The 13,305-nt window shown below is 46.9% G+C and overlaps 1 protein-coding gene across 5 annotated transcripts in view; it reads right to left on the reverse strand.

Annotated features, from left to right (window-relative positions):
• MARCHF8 (membrane associated ring-CH-type finger 8) overlaps positions 1 to 7,545 on the reverse strand; it is an 82,513-nt gene extending 74,968 nt beyond the window's left edge. Inside the window, exon 1 of one of the 5 annotated variants that reach the window (XM_048944043.1) lies at positions 7,400 to 7,545. The gene's annotated coding sequence lies outside the window, so the exon portion shown is untranslated. The other 4 variants (XM_048944040.1, XM_048944044.1, XM_048944041.1 and 1 more) reach the window with 4 other exon arrangements.
• Positions 7,546 to 13,305: the final 5,760 nt, after the last annotated feature.

Here is a 13,305-nt window from a genome sequence, read left to right on the forward strand (position 1 = left end):
AGATGCAGCTCTAGTCTTTCACTTGCAGACTATCTACTTAGAAGCAAAGCCACGTACCTCTTTCTTAAAAAGTAACTGGATGGATCATGAAAGGTGAAAGAAGAATAATTTTGAACTTTTAGCCGTTTGATAAATACAACGGGGTCTTGCAAACTTCACTTGCTCAGAAATTTGCCTGGAAAACACCACACTGCAGTTCTCCTTCCCTCTCAGAAAGATACGTAAAAAAGCATCTCACCTCTAAAATGCCTCAGAGCTGCAGAGCTCTTCAGGTGTAGCAGAGCATGGTTCTTTCTCACCCACCTGCCAAAGCATGTAGCAGCTTGTACAGAACAACACAGGGCCCATTCAAGCCTTGCAGTTTTATAAGGAAAGCAACTTAGTGAATGTTTTCACAACATTTGAAAGACTTAACACCAGGGGTCTTACTCAGAGGTTATCCTCTCCTTTCACATCTGTCCCTAGAAGAAAGGGTACAAAATAGCTGACCACCACTGTTATGTGAATAACAGAAATAAAACACATTCTTATGCAAAGAAACTGCTGAACAGCAATTGCATAGTTTTCACACCCCAATGCAGAGATATTTCAACAATACAGCCTTAACACACTGCATAAGAACACCAATCCTGTCTGAAGGCTGAAATCTGATCTCTTTTACTGGCTTCTGCTTTCTTATGTCAAGAGCAAAGTTAAACCTCCCTTCAATTTTTTTAATCAAACATGCATCTTTTTTCTTGTTACCTCTCAAGATCAAGCCAGCCTGACAAGTCTCCTGTAATTTTACAACTGAACCTCTCCTCCTTCCACCCCCTTATGTTATCAAACATTAATTTTGTGAAGAGGCTGCTGCACAGCGCCAATTCTAATTCAGCAGCAATTCTTAAGCTTTTCCCCCAAGCTTTCAAAATACCTTGCAAAGAAAGGCAGCTATCCAACGGGCAGAAGGATTGGCACGCTTATAGCTTGCACTCTGGTTGTCCTGTGGCTGCAGCATGCCAAGTGTCACCCACTTATGTGGACTGTCTTTTGTCTCAAAAAAGTGCTATCTCTGTGAGCTTCTGTGCAGGGTGAGGCTGCAGCCTTTGGCTGTGACATTGCAGCTTATTTTCCCTTCCTCCTGTGACGCCTGCTGTTTCAGCAAATATCTGACATTTGGCCATCAGGTTCAGAAGTTACTAGCATGCGATTGCGTAAGCACATTTCCTACCAAGAAGTGGGCTAAAAACCAGTCATCAAAAAAAACCCCAATAGCATTACAATAGGTGGGCCAGATGATACCTGAGCTGGCAGAGATGCACGGTAGGCAAGGTGAGGTGGCCTGAACCAGAAAATATAGGCTGAAAGCAGGAACAAGACTCAGATTTCCTGTCTCTTGTGACAAACCCTTAGCTGCAAAGTGAACTTCCTTCTTCCTTAAGAGAGCTGTGCAGACTTATGTTCTCTTTGCAGCAAGACACCATCTAGTTGTGCATGCATTTATGCTGCTTGGAACAATAAAATCCTCTCTCTGAGAGTTTATTCAGTATCAAAGATCAGCAGTTCCTCTGCAAGCTTGTAGTCTACTTGTTTTATTATATATTACTTATGTGTATGAATGCACATACATGTATACACACTTCTTACACTGAAACAGTTTGAACATAAATGACTGGTTACGGACAGAGCTAGAGGAAAACCACTGACAGCAAGTGTTCTTTCTAGTCCTGGCACCTCCAGCTGAGATTTGGCAGGCAGGCTCTATATGAAAATGACCCCGAAGCTATGATGACGATAATCACACTCAAATGGACAACACTTTGGATGCAGATCTACAGGGAAAACTCATTTCACTTAACAGAAAGGAAGGAAAAATCAAAAACTTCTGATAACCCTCCCAGGCTGCTCCCACACAACCTCATGCTTCTCACATTGCTCTGAAATGTCAGACTTTAGTGTGCTCATTAAGAACAGAAAAGCCACCACCAAGTTTCACTTTCTATCTATCATAACAGAGTTCATCAAGCTGTTCAGCATAAGTCCCCTAAAAGCAGTCTGCTGAAGGCAACCATGATAAAGGCACAAAACGACACTCAGAGGGCAAGATGAGGCATCTGCAAGAACCCCATGCTATAACATGGTCCATGGTCGGAAAGCACAGCAGAGCTCTATAGGGCTTCATGACTTCATGTTCCATTCCATCCATCCATCTTCCCATATTATGTAACACAAATATGCCACATTTTTCATTAGCCTTCCTCTTCTGACCAATGCATTTGCAGTTACAAGAGATTATAACAAGGATTGGCCTAATAGTGAATCATCCTCAATAGCACACTGCGCTTTTACAACTAGAAATAGAGGGATCAGAGAGATTAATCCTCTGTCCTGGATGACACAAGGAGCCAGTGGCAGTGAAAGCAAATATAAACAGTCACAGGAGGTCCTTCATCCAGCAGCTCCCTGGGCTTTGAAGGAGATGGTGTCAGCAGGAGATGCTTTATGAAGTCATTGGGAATGACATTAAAGAAAGGAATTCATGCACCTATCAGAAGAGACACTCTCATGAACAGTCCATGTGACATCACCTGCCCGCAGGAAGGTAGAGGCCAGGTTCACACCCACCACCACGTGAAGATCTCTACCATAGTAAGAGTTGTCTGAACATTTTCTCAGAGTTTCATTAGTGATATAAAGCAATTTGTCATGGGGAACCTGCTGCTTCCTGTTCTATAATATTATTCAAATGGCCCTCTAAAGGCAAAATTCTTCTGTCAAAAGTAGACTCATCAAGAAGGGAAGATGTGTGGATCCCCACTACTGCACCTGTGTACGTTCCTGGGTAACAGGAGACTGGAACCCAAAACCCAGCTCTGAACAGCAGCACGTTTCCCATCCTCAAGCTGCACTGACGGCACAGAGCTATTAGCAGCGAGTGAGTCAGTGACAAATTATTCTGGTCATTAGAACCAGCAAATCAGACCCAGGGGAAGACTATCTATCTGTTAAGAATTGCCATCCTTATTCCTACAGATACTCCTCCCCCCCTACACAGAATAAAGCAGAACTGAAAAGCTTGTTGAAAACAAAGTAGGTGAGAAGAAGGGAAGCTACAAGTCTTGATTTACTTTTCTAAAAAGTAGCAATGTTGTGTGTAACCTGGTATGCACATACACACTTGTGGTCTGTCACCCTGGCTCCTTCTGTCCTTCCTCCCTTCCTCTCTGTATCAAACTGACCTCCTTGATTCAAAGAGAAGTGGTTCCCGACCTACAGAACAGAACGGTTCAGAACAGGGCAGAAGGCAAACTACCTACTCAGGGAAGAACTGCTGGGAATGCTTTGTTCCTTGAAACGAACCTCTTATCCTTACCTGTCTGGAGGTCTCTCAGGCAAACTCCAGAGAGGAATCTATTTTAGGGGACAAGGAGTTGAACAGCCATTTGCATGCATCTTTTCCCCTCAAAGCAGCCCAACTTTGCTGGCCAGCTGGGCGCAGAGGGAAGGCCAGCGTTTCCCATTCTCTGGGGAAAGAAACTGCAAGCACTGGAAACTCTTGATGGTTGAGATCTCTGTGGCTGTTTGTGAACTGTCTGGTGATTAATTACATTTAAGAATAACAGCGCTCTTAAAGTCTATTATTAATTGCATTGAACAGCTGAAAAACAAACAAAAACAAAACAACCAAAAAAACCACCCAGCACTTGCAAAGACTTTGCAAGGGCGTCTCATCCACTTACCTACCCCAGAATCAATAGACACAATGTAATCTGTTAAGTGGTTGTTCAGTGCTTCACAGGAATACAGTTACATGGTTACATTGCTTGATAAAAGACCTGTGGAAGTATTGTGGGAAGCACTGAAGGAGAATCTTCCTTGGAAACGAGTTCTTGGGCCAAGTGGTCTTCTCAGGAAAGGCCGAAGGACAGAAACAGTAACGCTGGCCCTGACTCAGTAAAGAAGCAAAAATCTGGAGGTGCAGAACTTCACTACCAGCAAATCCCACCCAGCAAGTCTAACACAGGCTCTGCCATGCTGTGCGGGCTGCCACCAGACCACAGAACATCCTGAGTTGAAAGGGACCCAGAAGGACCATTGAATCTGACTACAGACCTCTGAAGCCAACAAACAAGTCAGTAAAACAGAAGTCAGAGTAAGCTCTGCACAACTACCATGAACACGGCTGCTTCCCTATCTTACTACAGAAATTCCTTTGCTGAATTAGATGTGTGGTTTATGTGGTTTGCTTGTGCTACTCCTGCAGCAGCTCACACTACATCTTTCAGAAATGAAAGCAGCAGAGCAGACAGTAATACCACAGCTTGTTCCCCAGGAAAATTCCCCCTCTAATACCATATGGCCTAGACTTGATATTTTCCCAGAATTTTAGTTTTCCATTCTTTAGAGCTTTCTACAGCTTTGCTAATCACTTATTGTATACACAAATGTGGTGGGTTAAGTTAATTTAGCATATCCTGAAGTGACAAAAACGCCATTTTCCACAGAAGTGGCCACAAACTCAACACATGTTATTTTAAAAAATCCTTGCCTGACCAAGTCTTGCTCTGAAAAACCTTATGTTGCCTGGAGCACACTACCCAATTAGACAAATTAATATCCCATTTGTGTTAGACACAAGGGAGGAAGCAGTGGGTGTGAAATCCAGATGAGAGCAATCACTTGGAATTACAGGAACTTCCTTATTCTCCAGTACGCAAACCCATGAGAGCATGAGGAAACAGCTACCCAGGAACAGATAACATCTTCGGGTCCTACGAACCAATCAAACAAAACGCACAGCCAGAGATGACCTATTTTCCTAAGCAGTGTTTCAAAAGAGGATGAGCAGTTCAAGGGTCTCAGAGGCCAGAACAGCCATAATTAAGAAAACAAGACAGTATTTCCACAAGGGGATTTGGCTGAATTTGCTGAGTGTCTTATGTTCTGCTTTGCTGCTTGCAGAAGTTCTGGATGGCTAAACCTTTCCATGCAAACTGTGATTAAAGTTTTGGGGGTCGGTTTTCAGAGACACAGATGATATTAACCTCTGAAACCTGACAGAATTTGGGCATTTGAACCATTTCCTAGCATTTCTTTAGAACGTACTAGAGAAACACACCATGCTTTTTGGAATGTACAGCAAGAATCAGGCGAAAAAAAGCAGAAGAGAGACTTTTCCTAAAAGGTGCCATGACAAAAATGCAGTGCACTTGAAACAACAGCTCTCTACCTGCAAATAAGTTGTACTTCTTCCTGCCTCTGTTCCACCTCTCTCTGCAGCAGAGGGGAAGTGCCTCCCCATCTTGCCAACTGCATCCAAACTCCTGCAGAATGCTGAGCTCTGCCACAAGCTGACAGCACTAATGGCACCCAGGTTCCTTCAAGCTCTGCCCATCACAGCCTATTCATTTGGCAGAGGAGCTCAGCAACCACCTATTACAGAATACTCATGAGACTCTTCCACAGGACCAAGAGCTCTTTATATAAAACTTACACAAAACAAAATAAAAATCATAAATAATGGTACAGTCATTGCTGTCTGCACATCTCATAGCAAATGGTCATTCTCACTCAAGTCTCCAACAGCCATTTACGAAGCTGGCTATCAGTCACCTCAGGACTGACTGCTTTTGACAGCTACGATGGGAAAGACTAAGAGCAGAAGACTCATTTTCCTCACGCTGCAGAAATTGTAAGGAGAACCTGAGCTCCTCCCCCGGTCAATACTACTGGAAGTGGCCACGCTCCTACACCAATCTGCTTCCTCCACTAATAACAGTGCTTGGAACAGCAATAAGGAAACCAGGCTGGCAGAGAAGAGAGTTCGGCGTGCTGCCAAAGCAGGTGCTGACAGCCTCAGCAGATGGACTCCTTTCACCGTTGGACATGGGAGAGTTGCCTGTCCAAAGGGTTAGATTGCAATAACAGAAATTAAAAATCCCTCATCCTGTAGGAAGCTGTACTTCCTCATGACAGTTCAGACTGGGCTAAATCAGCCAGGAGACAGGTGGATTTCCTAGTGCTTCATTTGGCTACCTCCACCAGCCTTGACACAGGCTGAATTATGAAAAACGTTACAGCTTTTATTCCGACCCATCAGCCCATAACAGAAACCTGGCCCTTTCCCACCAGCTTACCTCTATGAGCACACCTGCTGACTAAAGCTAGCAGAAGGACAAGTTAAAGAAGCGTCCCTAAACACCACAACAAACAAACAGCAAATTCTGAACTTTTTAGGTTCCCATCGGATGTAACCAAAGTTACACAAAGTCCCCAGTGAAAACAGTCGCTCAGTCTTCATTAGTCCTATCAGTCCCAGCAGCTGCAGCACAGTGACATCCCAGGGAAGGTCTGGCTCTGACAGCACAGTGCCAGGCTTGCTCCGGGCAACATGGCATCAACAGCTGGGTCATAGCTCCCGACGTTCCACAGCAGGCACACACCCTTAAGCCAGGATCCTTGGTGTTCCCAGCTGTCCCGCTCCAGATGCAAGCTCAGCACAACACAACACGTCAGTAGGAACTCAGGGTCATTGACAGGTATCAAAGAAAACAATATAGGCTTGATAAATAAGCATTTTCCAAAGAAAATTTTCCTCTGCTGATCCGTGGCAGGTTCAACCCCAGTCTGGCCTGACGCTACTCAAACTAAAGGCAGACGTTCTCAAAGCGAGCTGCTGTTGCTGCCAGAGCAACTCCCTACCGAGCTGTTGCAGCGGGGTTGCTGCGGGCTGGCTCTGTTCAGGGGCACACGCACTTTGCCCGTTCCAAAGGCGGTGCCACGGTTTCTTTCTCACACTGCAGCCCGAAGCTCGGCTTCGTACGTTCTGCTTTTAGCCTGAATCGCACTCCCGGCGTGCTGAAGTTAGCGTTACGCTCGAGAACAACCCGAGGAGTACTTTTATCTGCTCCCAGCTCCTGGAGGCATGAAAGAATTTGGGCTATTTCCTCGCCTGTCACTCAGCCGCACGGCTCCGTACGGTCGGGTTATGACAGCACACCTTGCGTAAAGTTTTCACTCCGCTCGCCTCCATTCCACATCGCTACCAGAATGAAAATTCGCGTCGTCTCCCGAAACAAACGCAGCGCAAAACCAGCGCCTCTCCCACCCAGCTGATCGGCTCTCGTTTCCTCCCGAGCACCGCTAATACCTCCAGCGCCAACGCGCCGCGAGACGAGGTCAGGCAGAGCAGACAAAGCTGGCGGCAGCGGGGAAAGCCTCTTACGGCCGCACCTGGAGCCGCTCCCGACAGCGCCCCGCTCCGAGGGCCGCTCGGCCGCCGCCTGTTGCTCGCCGCCACCTGCGGGCGGAGGGCGCTGCCGCGGGGCCGCGGGCGTGGGACGAGCGGCCCGGCCCCTTCCCGTGCCGGAGCCCGGAGGAAGCGGCGGCTCCCCGCGGTCGGGGCGGCGGCCGAGCCTACCTTGGTGCCCCGCGCAGGGCCCGGGCCGGCGGCTCCTCCTCCGGCTGCGGCGGCTGCTGCTGCCCATGCCCGCGCCGGCAGGCGGCGAGCCGCGGCTCCGACGGGCCGAGAGCGGCCGGGCTCCCGCGGGGCTGGGGCAGCCCCGGCTCCCTCGCCCGCTGTTTACGGCGGTTCCGCGGCCGGCCGGGCTGCCCGTCACCGCTCCGCCCCGCCCCGGCCCGCCCCCGCCGCCATGGCCCGGAGGAGGACGGGGAAGCGGGGCGGGACGGGGTGCTCCGTTCAGTCTCCGCGCGCGGGGGTCGCCTCGCGGCTCCAAGCGGAGCTGCCCGGCACCTGTCTGCAGCAGCGCGGCACCGCCGCGGGAGCGAGGGCGGAGCGGAGCCGGGAGGCCGGGGGCAGCAGGGCGACGGCGGCAGCTATTTTATACTTCTGTTGTGTGCGTTTCGTCATTTCTTCCCGGAGACAGAAACGGATAACGAACGTCTGCTTGTTATGTGCTGGAACAGGTGAACGACGCTTAGAAAAAAAGTAAAATGAGGGTTTTGCGACGAAGTGCTGAGGGACAGATCTTCTCTGCCCAGGCTTAGTGGGAGTGAGTGAAAAAGCGAATAAGGCAGCAGCAATGCCCCTGCTCCTGCCTGCTGCACGGCGGAGACACACCGGACGGCAAACAAGAGCACCTGACACCATACACGAGTTCATTCCCTGAACCTGGTCAAAGTTTTTCATCTGTCTGCACTTGTTCACATCGAATCTACAGGGCTCCAGAGAGACAACACTTACCCTTAGTACAGTGAGAAGGTGTACACAGTGAGCAGGGCAGCCCCTTCCAGTGCTGAGCACAACCACCCCCCAGCACAACACACGTGCTGCAGTGGGCTTTCAGGCCCAGAGGTGCTGGGCTGACGTTGTCACTGTCTCAGCTTTAGGGCCAGAACCCCGTGCAGTGGAGCAAGACACTCCACCTACAGAGCATGCAGCGCATTGTCCTGAGAGGAGTGCCTGCAGCTCCTGTTCAGTCCTATGCGGCCAGAAGTAAGAAGGCAGACCTAGCTTACATCGCCTTAGAAGACAGGGATGTTTCTGCGCGATGACAACCACGTCCTGTCAGCAGGCAGTGTAGTACAGTCCTACCTTGTAACGAGATCCATGCTCAGCCGTGCCACTGGCTTACCTTGAGGCTTCAGGGAAGTCTCAGAGGAGACTGTTCGATTCCCTCAGATGTTCAGTTCTCTTTGCTTGACTCATTTTCCAGGCTGGGAGTGTATCTTTGGATGTTACCTTGTGCCATGTGCCAGACCAGGACAGGGGCTTGTTGACACTGCCCAATGGAAGCAGAAATTAAACTGAGATAGGGCTGTACAGAGGGCAGACCTTCCAGGATACACAATAACAAATGCTCAGGCCTGAACTGACAGAAGACCCCACAAGCCATCAGGAAAAAAAAAAAACCCTAATTGCCAACAAAGCAGAAGTGCCTGAATTCCTTTGCAGACAGATCTAAGCCCTCCCTGTGTTTTGTGATTTCTATGTTTCCCCTAACCCTGCCTAGTACTGTAAGCACACTGCTGTTACAGAAGGTAAAAACTCTGCAATAATGCCGTGACAGCCAGGACCAACCTCCATGCTGAGGAACACCACTACAAACACTTTCCTGCAGGCCTGACAGAATCACAGAATCATTAAAGTTGGAAAAGACCTCTGAGATCATCTAGTACAACCATCAGTCCCTTCACACCATGCTCACTAACCATGTCGCTCAGTGCCATATCTCCACATTTTTTGAACACCTCCAAGGACTGTGCCTTCACCATTCTCTAGGAAGCTTGTTTCCGTATTTGACCACCCTTGGAGAACAATTTTTTCTTAAAATCCAACCTGAAACTCCCCTGGCACAACCTGAGGCCATTCCTATCACTTCATCTGGGAGGTCACCCCATCTAACCACAGCCACCTTTCAGGGAATTGTAGAGAGCAATAAGGTCTCCCACTTCTGAAGACTGAAAAATCCCAGTTCCCTCAGCTGCTTTCCATTACACTTGTGCTCCAGACCCTGCACAGCTTCCTTTACCTTCTCTAGACACATTCCAGGGCCTCGATGTCTTTCTTGTAGTGAGGGGCCCAAAGCTGAACACAGTACATGAGATGTGGTCTCACCAGGGCTGAGTACAGCCCTAAGCAGAAAGTGCAAACAAACACCTTCACAAGTATTTTCCTCCAAATTTACAACTTATTAAAAAAAAAAAAAAAAAAAAAAAAAAGGAAGAAAGAATTTAAGCTGAACTCTATTATTAAATGGAAAACTTACATTTTTCCCTCTAGCCTTGCTGACAGTTCCAGAAGGACACAAATGTTTTCAAAACAAACAAACACAAAGAAAGAGAATACCTCCAGCTTTGCTGCTGGACAATCACTGGCACAGGTAAAATTGTAGCAGAGCAACACAGGCCTCCAAATGCATGTCACGCTTAGCTGGGAGAGCAACAGGTCTGCAGGAGGAGCTGCCCCGCTGCCCTGCAGACAGGACATGCACTGTGAGCACACAGATGAGGCCTTTATAAAGTGTCTGCCAATGACAGTAAGCGCAACTTGTTAAGTCACAATCACAGAATTGTCCCTGTGCCCACAAGGCTCTGGTTCCCTCAGGAGCAGCGCGGCTGTGACATGCAGCTATTAATGCTTTTGAGAGTACTTTTTTACTTTTTTTTTGCAGAGACCCCGAATGCTAAAAAACACGCACTGTGCATTCTTCTTTGTCTTTGGTTAGGACAATACAGACAGTGCTTCTTACGTGGAAAAGCGTCACTGCTTTTTCCTGGATAATTATAAATGATCTTTTTATTCCATGATGTTGGCTTGAGCACCTGCATGTTCCCATAGCAACTCCTCATGACTTAAGGGATTACTTCAGAATTCCACTGTGGTTTGGGTCTCCAAAGTTATTTAGATTTTCTGGGGAAAAGCTGTTTCCTGACAAACTAAAATTATTGCTACCATATATTTAATGAACCATACAAGTCAGCTGTGTTATTATCTTAAGAAACTGAAATATTTTCTTGCATTGTTCTATACAAAAACATGCCATATTGCAGCGATAATTGCAGTGACATAGCCATCAGGGACTTGGGGCTGGAAGCAGCCCCAGACATCTTGAAGAGGATTACACAAACTGATGGGGGACTAATTCCCATCAATCCTTCTCAGCCCCAAAAGACCCCTTGCAAAGAACAGGCAGGTGTAAGCCCCCTCCATGCGCTCATAAATGCTCATTCAATTCACACTCATGTCCATCCCCTCTTCCATCAGTGGCAATTAATGTTACAGGTAGAGAAGCAGATCTATTAGACTGGATAATAACACTTGATGAATATGAAGCCTTACACCCAGACAGCACCCTGTCAGGCTGCTAGGAACACGCATGCTCATGTACTTGCATGTGCAAATATGACACACATGCAGATTACAGAATAGCTTGATTGGGATCGCAAAGATCATCAAGTTCCTATGCTTCTGCCACAGGGGATGGTCACCAACCTCCAGATCTGGGACTAGACAAGGCTACCATCCACCCTGGCCTTGAACAGGGATGGAGCATCCACAGCTTCCCTGGGCAGCCTCTTCCAGAACCTCACCACTCTCTTGTAAAGAACTTCCCCCTGACATCCAATCTAATCCAGATGAGACAGGATATACTCCCAAGTTTTACTTCTCTCTCTGACATCTGGAATCACTTAAACCTGCTTCCAATGTGTATTACACAGCAGATTTTTAGTCTGTTCCGCAGGATAGAAGAGGCTATTTTTTGCTGTTCTCTCCCTTAGAACATCAAGATGCACCTTTCTTGCCAATTGTAAGATGAAAATTCTCTGCTAACATCATTTCAAGAGTACAGAAGGAATTTTCTGACTCCTTCAGGAACAGGAAAGGAAGAGCTACTGCTCCCTTTCTTTGCCAGCCCAGAACATCAGTGTTAGAACCAGGAGCATTCAGATACACAATAACTCAGAGATGCTCACTATCTGAAACCTGTTCTGCTCCAGTAAAGGGCAAGAGCTTAGAAACGAAAGAATTTAGATGATACATGAAAATTGCACAGCAGGCATCTGAAAGATACCACACACTGAACAAGTACCATAGCATTAAAGCACTGACCCTCCATGAGAAAAGAGAGGAAGTCAAGGGGTGAGGCCACTAATGAAATACATGCAGGCAACATTCCCAAAGAGCGGCAGTTGCAGCTAAGTGAACCATTTTTCTTTCTTATATTATTGTCTGTATGATCTGCAAGAAGTGACCCAGCAGAATGCACCGAAGTCTGCAGGACTGCTGTGCAGCTTTAGTCAGTGAAGCACTACATTTCAAGGCTCGTATCACCTTCTAATGAAAATACCACCAGGACTGCAAGGAGGATATTTGCAGACATCTGCACAAGCGTATTCCCTAAGTGCCTGAAACTTACCAGACTGTCTTTTGTCTCAGATGCAGATGTAAATTAGAAGTGCAATAATGTGCTTCAGTAAAACCTGGCCTTGGAAAATCGCTAGGGTGAGATCATTTGAAATCCATCTCTGAGACTGAGTGGCATCAGCTCTTAAACTCACTAGGAAAGGAACCAGAAAAAAAGGCATTCCTGTCTGCAAACTAGATCATAACCTTTCTCCCAGAAGAGAGTTGAAAGCCCTCATACATTGTGCATGCAGCAGATAATGGCTGCAGCCACCCAACACACAGCAGGTTTAAGCTGGCACAACACCTGACAGACACACAGCTATGCACCCCAGCAGACTTCAGCAAGCCCTTACAGCCATGTGAGAGTGCCTCTATAGAGTGACAAGATTGGATACGGCTCTGAACCTGTCTCAGAGCAGAGAAGCTGCTGCGTTTATAAAGCCTAACTGCGGCCTCATAAACACTACCCTCTGTAGGAGTGTTAATAAGATTTTATTGTTACTGAGCCTCAAAAAACTAAGGAAAAGGCTGTCGAGTGCAACAAACTGACCTTACAGCAATTTCTCTAGACTAAATTGGTATGTAGTTATGGGTGAACGCGCTCTAGAGCAATCCAATCCACACTGTTACATTCATTAAGGCTTCTTGCACTATATGTCATCTGGTATCCAGAAAAAAAAAAAGAAAGAAGAAATCTGTACATTAGTCTCTTTTTCGTACCCCAGTAAATGTAATGCTTTGTTCACAGGCAGGATATGCACCAGTTAAGAAGAAAAAGAAGTGAAGCTCGGTGAGAACTGATGCATCTCCAGAGGCCAGGTGGTACTGCAGCTAGGACAACAGCTCATCATCTTCTTCCTTCACTTTGCAAGAAGCAAAATAAGTTCCATTCTCTACTGATCATAAATTGGAAAAAGGATCTGACTGCTCTGCTGCACCTCCAGGTTTGTTAGTTAGACTACTGAGGATTGTAGAAGGTTATGCTAGCTCACCCCTCCCAACACTGAACATACAGTGGAAAGACGTTTGTCCTTGCTGAGCCTCTCTCTTCACAGTCATTTTCAGATTCAGCTTTCCTGCTGCCATAAAGATCACGTGCATCCAGCACATGCATGTGGTGAAGGAATAAAAATAGGCAGCCTGTTTCTGTGCAACAAAATCCAGACATCATCTTCCTCATAAGCACAGTTACTGTGTTGATCTCAGCTAGATGTTCCTCTTACAGAACTTGCCTACATTCTCTCCTCATACTGTTGTGTTATTTATGCCCTGTTCTATCCAGAAGCAATAGATTAATACTAAGCATTTCTACAGGACCTCTCCCTGTAGAATTCTGGGTAAACTTCCTGTTTTACCAGATATTATTTGAGTTATGTTTTTGAAGTTTCCAATGCACCAGTATCTAGTAGGTAACAGTCATTACTATGAGCAACCTAAAGCTTCATATACAAGACAGG

This window comes from Lagopus muta, chromosome 5, assembly GCF_023343835.1.
Source record: "Lagopus muta isolate bLagMut1 chromosome 5, bLagMut1 primary, whole genome shotgun sequence".
Lineage (NCBI taxonomy): Eukaryota > Metazoa > Chordata > Aves > Galliformes > Phasianidae > Lagopus > Lagopus muta.